Source organism: Mus caroli, chromosome 17 (assembly GCF_900094665.2).
Source record: "Mus caroli chromosome 17, CAROLI_EIJ_v1.1, whole genome shotgun sequence".
Classification (NCBI taxonomy): Eukaryota; Metazoa; Chordata; class Mammalia; order Rodentia; family Muridae; genus Mus; species Mus caroli.
The window spans coordinates 33,532,658-33,547,482 of NC_034586.1; the positions used below are offsets into that span (position 1 = coordinate 33,532,658).

General features: G+C 40.5%; 1 protein-coding gene and 1 pseudogene across 2 annotated transcripts in view; both read right to left on the minus strand.

Moving 5' to 3' along the window:
• The window catches only part of LOC110283719 (E3 ubiquitin-protein ligase TRIM39), a 529,744-nt gene that overhangs the window by 202,876 nt on the left and 312,043 nt on the right, over positions 1–14,825 (minus strand). The gene's annotated exons all lie outside the window — the stretch shown is intronic.
• On the minus strand, positions 100–1,368 carry LOC110283723 (annotated as a pseudogene). Its single transcript, XR_002376879.1, has one exon. The product of XR_002376879.1 is annotated as a 60S ribosomal protein L3 pseudogene (transcript).

Below are 14,825 nucleotides of genomic sequence, written 5' to 3' on the forward strand. Positions count from 1 at the left end.
TTCTTTCTTTCTTCCTTCCTTCCTTCCTTCCTTCCTTCCTTCCTTCCTTCCTTCCTTTCTTTCTTTCTTTCTTTCTTTCTTTCTTTCTTTCTTTCTTACTAGAAATATTTTATTGGTGAGACCCCACCATCTGCACAAAGTGGTCCTGGAATCAAGCTCCTTCCTCTTTGGCATGCAATCTTTCTTGAGTGGTCCCATGAATGCTTTCTTCTCCTCCATGGTCTGGAAGCGACAATGGCCAAATTTGGAGGCGGTGTCAATGAACTTCAGGTCAATCTTCTCCAGGGCCCGACGTTTGGTCTGGACCAGCAAGGACTTACGAAGAGTAAGTACTCGCTTCTTGGTCCCCACCACACAGCCTTTGAGCATGATGAAGTCATTGGTCACCTCACCATAATGGACAAAGCCACCCAGTGGGTTGATGCTCTTGTCAGACAAGTCATAGTCAGTAGATGCATTGTTCTTGATCAGTTTTCCATCCTTGATGAGGTAGCCTTGACCAATCTTGTAAATATTCTTGTTAATCTCTGTTTAGTGATGGTAGCCTTTCTGCCCAGCTTGAGCCACAGAGAAGGCAACACGGGCAGGGTGCCAGGCTCCAATACAGGCAACTGTGAGCAAACCTCAATGAATCTTTTGGGGCAGTTTCTTTGCATGCCAACGACTGGTTACCCCTTTGTACCCTTTGCCTTTTGTCACACCAATGACATCAATCATCTCATCCTGGCCAAACACCTGGTTCACAGGAACCTGCTGCTCCAGCCTCTCTCGGGCCCAGTCGAGCTTCTCAGCCACAGTGCCTCCATTCACCTGGATCTCCATCAAGTGTGCCTTCTTCTGGCCCAGAGGAAGCAGATGCATCTGAGTGTGGGCAATGATGCGGATGACCTGGCAGTACTTCTTCATGCTGTTGAAGTCCTTCTCCAGCTGCTTCTTGCCTGTGTCATCCTGCCATTTCTTACAGTACTTGGTGAAAGCCTTCTTCTTAGACTTGTGCCAGTTCTTATAGAAGCGCCTTTTACACTCATCGCTGATGTGCTCAGCAAATACAGTCTTGAAGGTCCGGAGGCCTCGTGGGGTCTCAACATATTCCACAATGCCCACAACCACCATTGGGGGGGGGGGGTTCCACAATGGTCACAGCCTCCACGACTTCTTTCTTGTTCACCTTAGATCCTGGCCTGTCAACTTCCTGGACGATGTGGGTCATGCCAGCCTTGTAACCCAGAAAGGCTGTGAGGTGAACAGGCTTGGAAGTGTCATCCTTAGGAAAGCTCTTCACTTTCCCATGATGCCGGCTGCTGCGCTTTCGAGGCAGGAAGCCCAAGGACCCATGCCTGGGAGTTGAGAATTTCCTGTGAGACATCTCGCCGCCACACACCGCCGATAGAGCCTAATTTCTAATATATATAAAGAACTTAAGAAGGTGGACTCCAGAAAATCAAACAACCCCATTAAAAAATGGGGCTCAGAGCTAAACAAAGAATTCTCACCTGAGGAATACTGAATGTCTGAGAAGCACCTGAAAAAATGTTCAGCATCCTTAATCATCAGGGAAATGCAAATCAAAACAACCCTGAGATTCCNCCTCACACCAGNNAGAATGGCTAAGATCAAAAATTCAGGTGACAGCAGATGCTGGCGAGGATGTGGAGAAAGAGGAACACTCTTCCATTGTTGATGGGATTGCAAGCTTGTACAACCACTCTGGAAATCAGTCTGGTGGTTCCTCAGAAAATTGGACATAGTACTACCGGAGGATCCAGCAATACCTCTCCTGGGCATATATCCAGAAGATGTCCCAACCGGTAAGAAGGACACATGCTCCACTATGTTCATAGCAGCCATATTTATAATAGCCAGAAGCTGGAAAGAACCCAGATGCCCCTCAACAGAGGAATGGATANAGAAAATGTGGTACATTTACACAATGGAGTACTACTCAGCTATTAAAAAGAATGAATTTATGAAATCCCTAGGCAAATGGATTGACCTGGAGGGCATCATTCCGAGTGAGGTAACCCAATCACAAAAGAACTCACATGATATGTATTCACTGATAAGTGGATATTAGCCCAGAATTAGAATACTCAAAATATAAGATACAATTTGGGAAACACATGAAACTCAAGAAGAACAAAGACCAAAGTGTGGACACTTTGCCCCTTCTTAGAATTGGGAACAAAACACCCATGGAAGGAGTTACATAGACAAAGTTTGGAGCTGTGATTAAAGGATGGACCATCTAGAGACTGCCATATCCGGGGATCCATCTCATAATCAGCCTCCAAACACTGACACCATTGCATACACTAACAAGATTTTGGTGAAAGGACCCAGATATAGCTGTCTCTTGTGAGACTATGCCGGGGCCTAGCAAACACAGAAGTGGATGCTCACAGTCAGCTATTGGATGGATCATAGGGTCCTCAATGGAGGAGCTAGAGAAAGTACCCAAGGAGCTAAAGGGATCTGCAACCCTATAAGTGGAACAACAATATGAACTAACCAGTACCCCCGAAGCTCGTGTCTCTAACTGCATATGTATCAGAAGATGGCCTAGTCAGCCATCAGTGGAAAAACAGGCCCATTGGTTGTGCAAACTTTATATGCCTCAGTACAGGGGAATGCCAGGGCCAAGAAGTGTGTTGGGGTGGGGGGATTTGGGAGACTTTTGGGATAGCACTGGGAATGTAAATGAAGAAAATACCTAATTAAAAAAATAAAAAAAAAGAAAACTTATAACAAGATGCTTATAGAAGCTGTACAAAAGTAACTATTTTGCGACAGCATGCTCTATAAATGATTCAACTCTGGTTTAGAATATAGTGTATATGTAACTTGGAATCAACACGTGTTTACAATCTAAATCTAGGAAAATATGTGTCAAACAGCAACCATGTAATTTGCCTTTCATTGAGATGAAAGCAGTCATGTGAATGACAGTTCTCTTGACTAAGGTTAAAGGGTATATGTCATGTTTCATCACCATTTTAACATGACTAGGTGGGCTAAAACAACAATTATAGGTCTTCTCAGTGTTAATGAGCTCTCTGTTTTTTATTGTATCCATTTTTAGAATTGGAAACAAACTACATGCCTCCAAAATAATTTGAATTGAAATAGATTTTTGTATGATGATAAAATTTTAAGATTATAAAGGCATTCTTAGATTAACAAAAGATGACTTAGAGACCACACCTAACTTGTTAAGTCTTTGCAAACTATTCGACTCCATGCTTATACAAAATTTGTATAACTACCAATATGTGTTCTATATTTACAAAAGGCTAACACTTCAAAGCCTAAGAGTGCCATCATTGAAGAATTCATGCCAGACACAATGGCTCTCTTACAGGGTTGTGTGCCCCCTTATCATTTAATTATTATCAACAAAAGGATGGGACATTAGGTTTCAAATTCTCTCAAACCTGGGACAAGTGATGTCTAGTTAACATATCAAAGTGAACTTGGACCCCAGATTCTCCCAGTATCCCTCAGTTCCTACTGGAACTGTGTTACAGAGTCCTCCTGAATAGTATGCCTTGACCCTTGACCTAATCTTCTCTAGCACACTTATAAGATTGGGCTACCCTCACTGCAGTTGTCCTTCCCTATTTAATACAACATTTTTTGTTAACAGATTTCTTTCATCTACCCTTTATGCTCCTAGGCTCTTGGAAGAGGAGAGGAAGATTTACCATGCCTGTAGAGAGTGGAGGGAGGAGAGACACAATGCTGGAGAATAGGGGAGGACATAGAGGCATGGTTGCCATATGAAGGAGCCCGGAGAGTGCAGCCCAGAGGGCTGCCATATGGGTTCAAGAGAAGCCAAGATAAAATACAAAATTTAATAAGTAATAAATCAGGATTATGAATGGGAGGTCAATTAACCACAGAGAATTTAGACAGTGGCAGATCTATTATGCTGATTAAAGTATATTAAAATATAAAGGCTATGTGTGTGCCTTTCATTTGAGAACATAACAATTGAGGCAGGTTGAGTAATTTATTATATAATAAATTCAACATTTTATGATTTATTTATTTGTTTTTACTTATGTGTGTGTGTATTTGTTTGTGTGTGTGTATGTGTGTTTTGCATTCCAATCCATTGGAGGTGTCTGTGGAATCTAGAAGATGACATCAAATCCCAAAGACCTAGATGAATAGAAGTCATGAGTGGCCCTTTGAGGAGTTCTTAAAAGAACTCTTGCAAGTGCAAGAGTACGAAGCACTTTAACAATTTAGCCATCCTTCCATATCAATTGTAATGCTTTTTGCCTTCTTTTCTTTGCTAGATCCCAGGGCAGATTTTTTTTAGCACCTACTTAGGAATAAATCTAAGTAGATCACCTAAAACTGAAGTCTGGAGGTGAAAGGCAGGTGGCTTGTGTATTTAATGGAGATCTTCTCTGTCATGTGTGTATGTTAGAAACCCTGTCCAGCCTAGGACAGCATAGCATCCATATCCTGCATGTGTGCTGCTTCCCATTTCCAATCCTGCCAAGTCACAGCTAAACAGCCATGGGACCTTTTTCAGGCCACACACCAAAACTCTGGAATCAAGGTATGATCAGAACTAAAGAATGATATCTGTGTGGATACAGATATGACAAAGGGAGGCCATATCTGCACAGGACCCAAGAAAACAGGAAGGAAAAAGACAACTGGGTCCTAAGTCTCAAAGATATGAAATGTTAGCCATTGCAGTTCCAAAGTGGGGCTATGATGTCCTCTTGAAGATTTTCTATGATATCTAGGGAATTACACAAGATGCCTGGGCTAGGGATCTGTGAAGGGATAAGCCTGGTGTGGTGTAGAGGCATCATACAGTGTCTGGACTGAGAATCATCAGAGATCTCTCATTATCCTCCACTCTTCATTCTGTTGATTTATATATTGATTTATTATTGCTATCCTCAGTTTTATATTATTCCATATAAATTTGCAAATTGCCCTTTCTATCTCAGTGAAGAATTGAGTTGGAATTATGATGGGGATTGCATTGAATCTGTAGATTGCTTTTGGCAAGATAGCCATTTTTAGAATGTTCATTCTGCCAATCCATGAGCATGGGAGATCTTTCCATCCTCTGAGATCTTCTTCAATTTCTTTCTTCAGAGAATTGAAGTTCTTATCATACAGATCTTTCACTTCCTTAGAGTCACACCAAGGTATTTTATATTATTTGTGACTATTGTGAAGGGTGTTGTTTCCCCAATTTCTTCCTCAGTCTGTTTATCTTTTGTGTAGAGAAAGGCCATTGACTTGCTTGAGTTAATTTTATATCCAGCTACTTCACTGAAGCTGTTTATCAGGTTTAGGAGTTCTCTGGTGGAATTTTTGGGGTCACTTTTATATACTATCATGTCATCTGCAAACAGTGATATTTTGACTTCTTCCTTTCCAATTTGTATCCCCTGGATCTCCTTTTGTTGTTGAATTGGTCTGGCTAGAACTTCAAGTACTATATTGAATAGGTAGCGAGAAAGTGGGCAGCCTCGTCTAGTCCCTGATTTTAGTGGGATTGCTTTGAGTTTCTCTCCATTTAGTTTGATGTTGGCTACTGGTTTGCTTTAGATTGCTTTTATTATGTTTAGGTATGGGCCTTGAATTCCTGATCTTTCCAAGACTTTTATCATGAATGGGTGTTGGATTTTGTCAAATGCTTTCTCAGCATGTAATGAGATGATCATGTGGTTTTTGTCTTTGAGTTTGTTTATATCCCACTTGGAATTCTTTTTTTTTTTTTTTAAAGATTTATTTATTTATTTATTTATTTATTATATGTAAGTACACTGTAGCTGTCTTCAGACACTCCAGAAGAGGGCATCAGATTTCGTTACGGATGGTTGTGAGCCACCATGTGGTTGCTGGGATTTGAACTCAGGACCTTCGGAAGAGCAGTCGGCACTCTTAACCACTGAGCCATCTCCCCAGCTCCCCCCACTTGGAATTCTTAAAGCAGCCCTTAAGCCTCATTCTGAAGTTCAGATTTGTATTTTGAATAAGAACCATTTTGGACTAAATGTGTCACATCATTTAGGAGAAAGAATTTATAACCTCCACCTTTCCTCTTTTTTGGTGGCAGCCATGCTGGCCTTGGTTCAGACTCTGGCAAGTGAGTCCAGGTCTTCAGAGAATGAACATTATTTTGAAGTCACAGAACTTTGTGCAATACCACCACATGGTATAGAAGCCTTGGCTTGGACCTAGTCCTCAAAGATGCTGCAAGCTCCCCTTTCAGGCTATCCCCTTTCTGGCTTCCTCTATCATTCAGGTCCAGAGCACAAGGCCCTATTGAGCACCTAGCCTACTGACCTTTCTCAGATCCCAGGAGATGGGCAGGGTCTCATTACATGTTGGCTTCAGGCTCCTACCAGTTATGTTGTTACTAAGCACTTTTCTCTGTATGTATGGCTTTGGTCACTGATCTGGTTGAGTGCTGAGGAGAACATTTTATGCAATCTTTCCTGCTGTTGCTGTTTTCAACATATTTATGTCTTGCTCCTTTATCTTCACCCCCTTTTAATTAATATATTTTTCATTTTTATTATGTGTATGACTGTTTTCATGTACGCATATCCATACACCATGGTTGTGTCTGCTGGCTGTGGAGATCAGAAAAGGCCTTCAGATCCACTTTGAATGGAGTTAGAAGGTTGTGTGTTGACATGCAGGTACTGGAACTTGAACACAGGTCTCCTGGAAGATCAGTCAGTCCTCCTTATCACTGGGTTATCTGTCCAGTGCCCAAACCCAAAATTCATCCTGTTAAAACTATTCCAAAATTCTAGATCTCTCTGGCTTGAGCATACTTCTGGTTACTCATTTTCACAGGGTGGGTACTTTATAGATACAGTAATCCCCATTTACAAAATGAGACATTGCTTTTTGTTGTTGTTGTTCTTGGTTATAAAATTTCATATTTTACTTTCCTAATGTTTTTCAAGTTGTCTGTAGATCACTCCTCAACTCAGAGAGCTATTACTGAAGTTGCAGTGTCTTTTTCCTCATACATTCTATTGAACTATTCCTGTGTGTCATGTTGTCCCCATCACCAGGATCTGTTTCCTGTATCTCTTTTTAATAAGAACTGCCTTCAGTACTGAGTATGAGTCTGCTGGCATTCTCCTCAATTTGTTCCTAGATTCTGACAGCAACAGGCATGTCTCTTCAATTGCCACACAAAGCCACCTACCCTTGACTAGAAACATCTTCATGGTGGTATTGTCAACAGAAGATTTAGGGCCAAATCTTGTTTTCTCACACCCATAATAAGCTAGGATATGCCAAAACAAAAAAGCAGTTAAGTAGACAAGTATAGTGAAAGGCAGAAAAGTGACTTTATTAAATGTGGGCATATTTGGAGGAGAAGAAAAACTAATTCAGGGACTCTCTCTACCTCCCTAGGTTCATCTTTAAGACTCTGACATGAGTTTCAGGTTTAAATATAGAACTTAGGAGTCTCACATTCTCCCCCCTTTAATTGTTTTTTATATTTTATTTTATATTACCAATAAACTACTAAAATTATCCAGAGATTCCTAGATATCACTTACCTCTTCTGATGGCAGTTACCTAATTACTCCTAGATTATTCTATGGAGATTCTTTCATACTGTACCTGTGTATCCTCCCACATCATTGGTCCCTGATCCTTGAACTTCTTATTTTGTTATCCCTTTCAGGTGCCTGCATTATTGTTATGTGCTGTGACTCACAAGAATTCTGTGAATTTTTAAATTATGTCTATTTACCTACATCTATAAAAGAATGCATAAATGTTACCAGGGACATATACAGGTAGGAAGTACACAATTAGTATGATTTTTTTGTGGTTATTATTGCATTGAAACAGGATCTCATGTACTTAAGGATGGTCTTTATCTCATGGCATTTATGCCTCTTCTTCTGCTGTGTTGGACTAGAGGCATGAGTTGACTATGCGCTGTTCCAATATGTGAATCATGTAAATACACGGTTAGAGAACACCTTTTCTTTTTTTTTCTCTTTTCCTTTTATTAGATATTTTCTTTATTTACATTTCAAATGCTATCCTGAAAGTTCCCTATACCCTCCCCCTGTCCTGTTCCCCTACCCACCCACTCCCAGTTCTTGGCCCTGGTGTTCCCCTGTACTGGGGCATATAAATTTTGCAAGACCAACGGGCCTCTCTTCCCAACGATGGCTGACTAGGCCATCTGCTACATATGCTTCTAGAGACACGAGCTCTGGGGGGTGCTGGTTAGTTCATATTGTTGTTCCACCTATAGGGTAGCAGACCCCTTCAGCTCCCAACCCTGCACTCCTTTGGAATATATTTAATAAATAAACACACATCCCCTTCATTAGAAGAGACAATAGGGTCCTTAGTTACTGGAGTCACAGAGAGTTGTGAATAGCCATGTAGACAATCCAACACAGGTTCCCTGGAAGAGCAGTCAGTGCTTTTACCTGCTGAGCTATTTCTCTATTCTTTCTATACATCTTGACTGTGAACTCAGCATTCAGAAAGCAGATGCACAGAGATCTTTGTGTTCCCGATCAGCATAATCTACATAGCAAGACCCAGACCCCAGAAATTTATATAAATAGACCCCATCTCCTAAAACTCACTTATAATACTATTAATAAAAACATTTAAATATTATATAAAATATTTCAATTTATTAAAATAAATGTACAATTGGAATTACTGAATACTGATAAAATATTGTTCCTGTGGCTTTTGCAATGGCTCAGCAATGAACAGCAATTGATATTCTTGCAAAGGACCAGAACTGGATTCCCTGCATAGACATATTATGCCACACACAACCTTCTATACTTCCACTTCCAGTATTTTTGGTGACCTTTTTGGCCTTTACAGGCAGCTATACTCTATGACCTCATTCACATCAGGAGCTCAGGTGTGGCCTCCCTTCCCCCAGCCTGGAACCTGCTTGCTCAAGGGTGGAGCTACCAGCTCATTCGTCCTGCCACGCCCACTGCTGGAACCTGCCTTTGCCGCCTGGAGGCACACACGTGTTCGTCCTGCTACTGGACCCTGAGTTACTTGGCGGGATATTGGGTTCCCTCCCCCTTCCTTTATAACTGAGTGTCTGGAAATAGTAAAATTGAGCCTTGATCAGAACTTGTTGTCTTGGCTCCATTGTTTCTTCTGCCCCGTCTAGATTCCTCTCTTTTCAGCGAACTGCCATTCTCAGTTGAACCGTTCGTGTTGTGGACTGCGGGCAGGCCGCAACACTCAGGCATACACACACACAGTGACGTGGGTAAAAACCAAACTGAGACAGATAGACAGTGACAGACCAAAAGACATACACACACACTCACATACACACACACACACACACACACACACACACACACACACACACACACATACACACACAGGCATGCACAATGTTACCAATAAAGAATATATATAGTGTACATTGCTTTTTAAGATGTAATTTTTTTAATTAAAATAAAATACTGTTTTAAAAGAGACAACCACACATTACAGGACAGAGTGAAAAATGTCATTGTCAGAATGTAAACATCCAAAATCTGTTCTTTTCATCCTAATTGTGTTTAGAAAAATACTGAAATTCCTTTAAAAGTTGTTCTTCTATGCCTTTTAAAAGAATATATTTATTAAAGGAAATATCTCAAAACCCTTGGTTTATAAAACTATAATATGGATTGATACAATCAACATGTGCACAAGAGTTCCGTTCACTTTCTAAGTGTGTTGAAATCCTGACATCAAAATGATTGGGAATTTCTGACTTATTTTTCTCCAATCTGGTTACAGGAGGATACTGTATACAGGACCAGCAGAAGGATTAAGATAAGCAAACTTGTCCGCAGACACTGCTTCCAGGATACCAGTCCCTAGCAGTGAGTCTGAGGTGGGATACACAACTCAGCTCCCGCAGCTGATGCAGCTCCCAGGAATTCACCATTCCATTATCCACCCAGCTCTATCACTGTCACTCCCAAGGAGAACATTATTGTCTTGAATCTATTTTTTCCTGGGAGAAGATCTGACAAAGTTGTGAGACTTTTGTAAACTCTCCTAAGTATACAAACTTTTGTAACTTATCCTAAGATAAGTTTCCTCTGGCTGGCAGCAGGCATATCTATTTCTTTCTGTTCGTTCATCATGAGATTCCTGAGAAAATTCCAATTTCATCTGGCAGATTGTTTCAGGAATGTAGTAGCAACAGACTAGTGCTACAGTCTTTTCTTCATATTTCTTTCCTACTGCCAGAACTCTATTTGTTTCCATCTCAGTTTTGAGGTAAAATGTAACCATGTGTAAAGCAAGTGTCAGAATATGAGTGGGAACCAAGGTTAGAAGACACTCAGTTAGTGTCAGGGCTGTGTTCACAGCTCAGTCTCTACGGTGCTTCTTCCCTTGACACCATTAGATCTGAGTGCAAGTCCCAGCACCCAAGGCAAATTCCTAGAATTTCACTGGAAGATGATATGATATTATACATAATCTCCCATGAGAATTCTACTAGAGAACTCTTACATCCTATAATCACCTTCAACAATTTGACTGGATACAAAATTATTTTTAAAATATCAGTAGCACTTTTTTATACAAATGATAAACAGGCAGAGAAAAAATAACACCCTTTACAATAGCCAAAGTAATATAAATGTTTTGAGATAACTCTAACCAAGCAAGTGAAAGATCTTTATGTTAAGAACATCAAGTCCCTGAAGAAAGAAATCAAAGAAAACCTCAGAAGATGGAAAGATCTCCCAAGCTCATGGATCTGTAAGATTACCATAGAGAAATGTCCATCTTACCAAAATCAATCTGCAGATTCAATGGAATTTCCATAAAAATGCAATTCTTTACATACCCTGAAAGACCAATCCTCAGCTGGATATAGAAAAACAAAAACCCCAAGACTGCTAAAAAATAATCCTGAACAATAAAGTACTTCTGGAAGTATCATATCCCTGACCATAAGCTATCCTACAGAGAAATATTGATGAAAACAGCATGGTATTGGTATAGGAACAGATAGGTTGCTCAGTGGATATAAATAAGAGACCCCAAAATAAAGCCACACATCTCTGAACAGTTGATATTTGAAAAAGTATCTTCAATGAGTAGTGCCAGTCTAACCGGATTTCTACATGTTGAATAATGCAAATAGATTTATATCTATCACCCTGCACAAAACTCAAGTTCAAGTGTATCATAAACCTCAACATAAAACTGGATCCATTAAATCTAATAGAACAGAAAATGGGGAGTATCCTTGAACTCACGGGATCATGAGACGTCTTCCTTAATAGAACACCAATGGCTTAGGCTCTAAGATCAACAACTGATAAACTGGACCTCATGGAACTGCAAAGCTATTGTAAGACAAAGAACAGTGTCATTAGGACTATTCTGCAACTTACAGATTGAAAAAGGATCTTAACCATCCCTACATCTGACAGAGGGGCTAACATCCAATTTTTACAAAGAACTCAAGAAGTTAGATACCGATACATGAAATAACCCAATTAAAAAATGAGGCACAGATATAAACAGAGAATTCTCCACAGAGGAATATCAAATGGCTGAGATGCAGTAAAAGAAATGTTCAAAGTACTTAATTATCAGGGAAATGTAAATGAAAACAACTCTGAAGTTCCATATTACACCAACCAGAATGACTAAGTTCAAAACCTCAAGAGATATCACATGCTAGAAAGGATGTTGAGCAAGGGGAGCATATCTTCATTGCTGGTGGGAGTGTAAACTTGTACAACTAATTTGCAAATCAATTTGGCAGTTTCTCAAAAAACTAGGAATAGTTCTACCTCAAGATCCAGCTATACTACTCCTGGGCATATACCCAAAACATGCTCCAACATCCTATAAAAACACTTGCTCTACTATGCTCTTAGAAGCTTTATTAATAATAGCCAGAATCTAAAACAACCTAGATGTCCCTCAACTGAAGAACAGATAAAGGAAATGAGGAACATCTATAGAATGGAATACTACTTAACCATTAAAACAAAAACATCTTGAATTTTGCAGGAAATAGGTTGAAATTCAGAATATCCTCTCCAGTGAAATAACCCAGACCCAATAGGACATGCATGGTATGTACTCACTGATAGGTGGATATTATCCATAAAATACAGGATAACCAAGCTAATACTCACAGACTCAAAGAAGCTAAAGAGGAATGAAGGTTCAAGCAAGAATGCTTGAATTTCACTTATAAGGGGAATAAAATAATCATAGGAGGCAAATGGAGGGAGAGAATTGGGTGAGACAGGGGACAGAGAGTGGAATGGGGGGTTTCGGGACTAGGTATGAGGAGAAATATGAGAGATGTCCAGAGAACCAGTAGAAGGAATAGAAATGTGTACTGTGTTGGGGTATGGAATTAGAAGGGTATCTCAAGAACATGCCAGAGACCTGGGGTGGCTGATGCTACCATGAAGTAATGGGGGGGGGGTCACCTTAGCTGAGACTCACAACAGTGGGAACATGAAACATGAAGAAGCCAACTCTTGTAGCCAGCCAGGAACCCCACTGTAGTGATAGGGATACTAACCCACACACAAAACTTTCAACCTATTTTTTTTTCTGTCTACAGGAAATGCAGGAATTGGGAATGGGGTAGACACTCAAGAATGGCCAACTAGTAACTAGCCCAACGAGATATATCTGATAGTCAACCACCAAACCCTGACACTACAAATGACACTCTGCTATGCTTGCAGACAAAAGCCGAGTATAACTGTCCAGAAGCTGACTGACACAGAGGCAGACACCCACAGCCAAACATTGGATGGAGCTTGGGAACTATTATGGGAGAGTTGGAAGAAGAATTGAGGGTTCTGACAGGGATAGGAACTCTACAGGTAGAACAACATCATCAAATATCCTGGACACTTGGAGGCTGGCAGAGATTGAACTACCAAACAAACAGCATATATTTGCTGGACCTAGTCCCTTGCACATATGTAGCAGATATGCATCTTGGTCTTCAATGGGATGGCCCAGCAACTGCAGCAGAGGCTATACCTAAAGCTGTGGTCTGTCTATAGAATGTTTCCCTTGCTTGACTGCCTTGTCTGGCGTCAGTTGGAGAGGATGCACTTAGCCCTGCAGAGAAGTGATGTGCCAGAGTTGTGTTATGCCAATGAGGGCCTCCACCATCTCAGAGGAGAAGAGGAGGGTCATAGGAGAGGGGCTGTGTGAGGGGGAACAGGGCCAACTGCCATCAGGATTTGAATAAAAAAGGCTATAAAAATCCAAAGAAATTCTAATAGGAAACATGTGGATAAAACCAGTAGAAATTATTTTCAACTTAACACTTTATTTTGGAAAATAGTTGTTACTTTTCATAAAAGTTCTGTTCATATGCACTTTAATAATCTGTTCAATGAAGCAAATGGCTCAAAAAGTGTTTTTAGTGCGAAGCACATTCATTGATTTAATCAACAGAATCACAGGCCTTATTCTTGCTTTGTTTCCTTCCTTCGCAGAGAGTCCTTGGTCCTCCATCCCCATCATGGTTGTTTTATTGCTCTGGTTCTTTGAGATCTGCTAATGGGAGCAGTGGTGACTTGTCTGATGTGGAAGAAGAGGGTTAAAGGTAAGAAAGGGGCAGAGTCTTAGTTTGTGACTCCGTGGGATTATCAAGTCAATGCTGTGAGTGTGCCCTGTCACATCACAGCAGACTTCAGCTTGGGGATGATGTGATTGTATTTATTCCATTGTGAAGCATCAATGGACAGTTCTATGACTACAATAATAGATGTGGCACAGATCCATGTCTCAGCTCTCAGAGGTCAGAGGGAATTTTCCTATTCAGAAGAGATATCCAGGAGCCCACATAGCCTGGTTCATGCATAGTCTTTCATCATGTTTCCTCATCTGTCTCTCGACCTGCAGTCACAGTTATGGAAATTATCAGAGATGAGAACCAGGAGGTTCTTCTCTGCCCCCTAGATCCTACTGTCTCCATGAACTCTAATAAAAGAGTTTATTTCTAGGAGTTAAACAGGAGATATCTATATTCATCTTTGCCAGCAATAACCCTGATGGTTCCTCCCTGAGAAACTTATAGTAATAAAGAAAAGAACCCTTGGGGGAATCTCAGCCAGCCCACAATGCTTCATTTACTTTTATCTTCAAAGGCTTAAGATTATATTATTTTCAATGAAGTAATGGTCTCTCAAAATTTGATTCTAAACATAGTCAATATGGAAGAATATAATCTAGATAAGCAAATTTACCTTGAAGATACATACAATCTCTAAGTATTTGCAGATATGTTGAGAGGTAAATTGCCTCAAATTGCTGATATATTGACCCCTCAGGTAGGGCTCACAAGTAAGTTGTAATTCAAGTCAGGAAGACGACATGGATCAGTGTAAAGCAACTTGCTCCCAGACAGTGTTGCTGGGATACAGGCCCAAGAGCTGTGGTAGAGTGAGGAGGCAAGGTTTAGAGTATCTAGTTCTCAGGAGTTCATTCTTCCATTACCCAACTCAACATGTCTGTCCTTCCTATTTGTAATTCCTAGAGACAGTCACCCAATGCAAATGAAGGTTATAAAGTGATGTGAGATTAGTCCTAACTTAGCCCGTACTCCTGAAGCAAAATGAGGACCCTTGCACCCTGAATCCTTTTTTTTTAAAATATTTTTTTATTACGTATTTTCCTCAATTACATTTCCAATGCTATCCCAAAAGTCCCCCATACCCCCCCCCACTTCCCTACCCACCCATTCCCATTTTTTTGGCTGTGGCGTTCCCCTGTACTGGGGCATATAAAGTTTGCATGTCCAATGG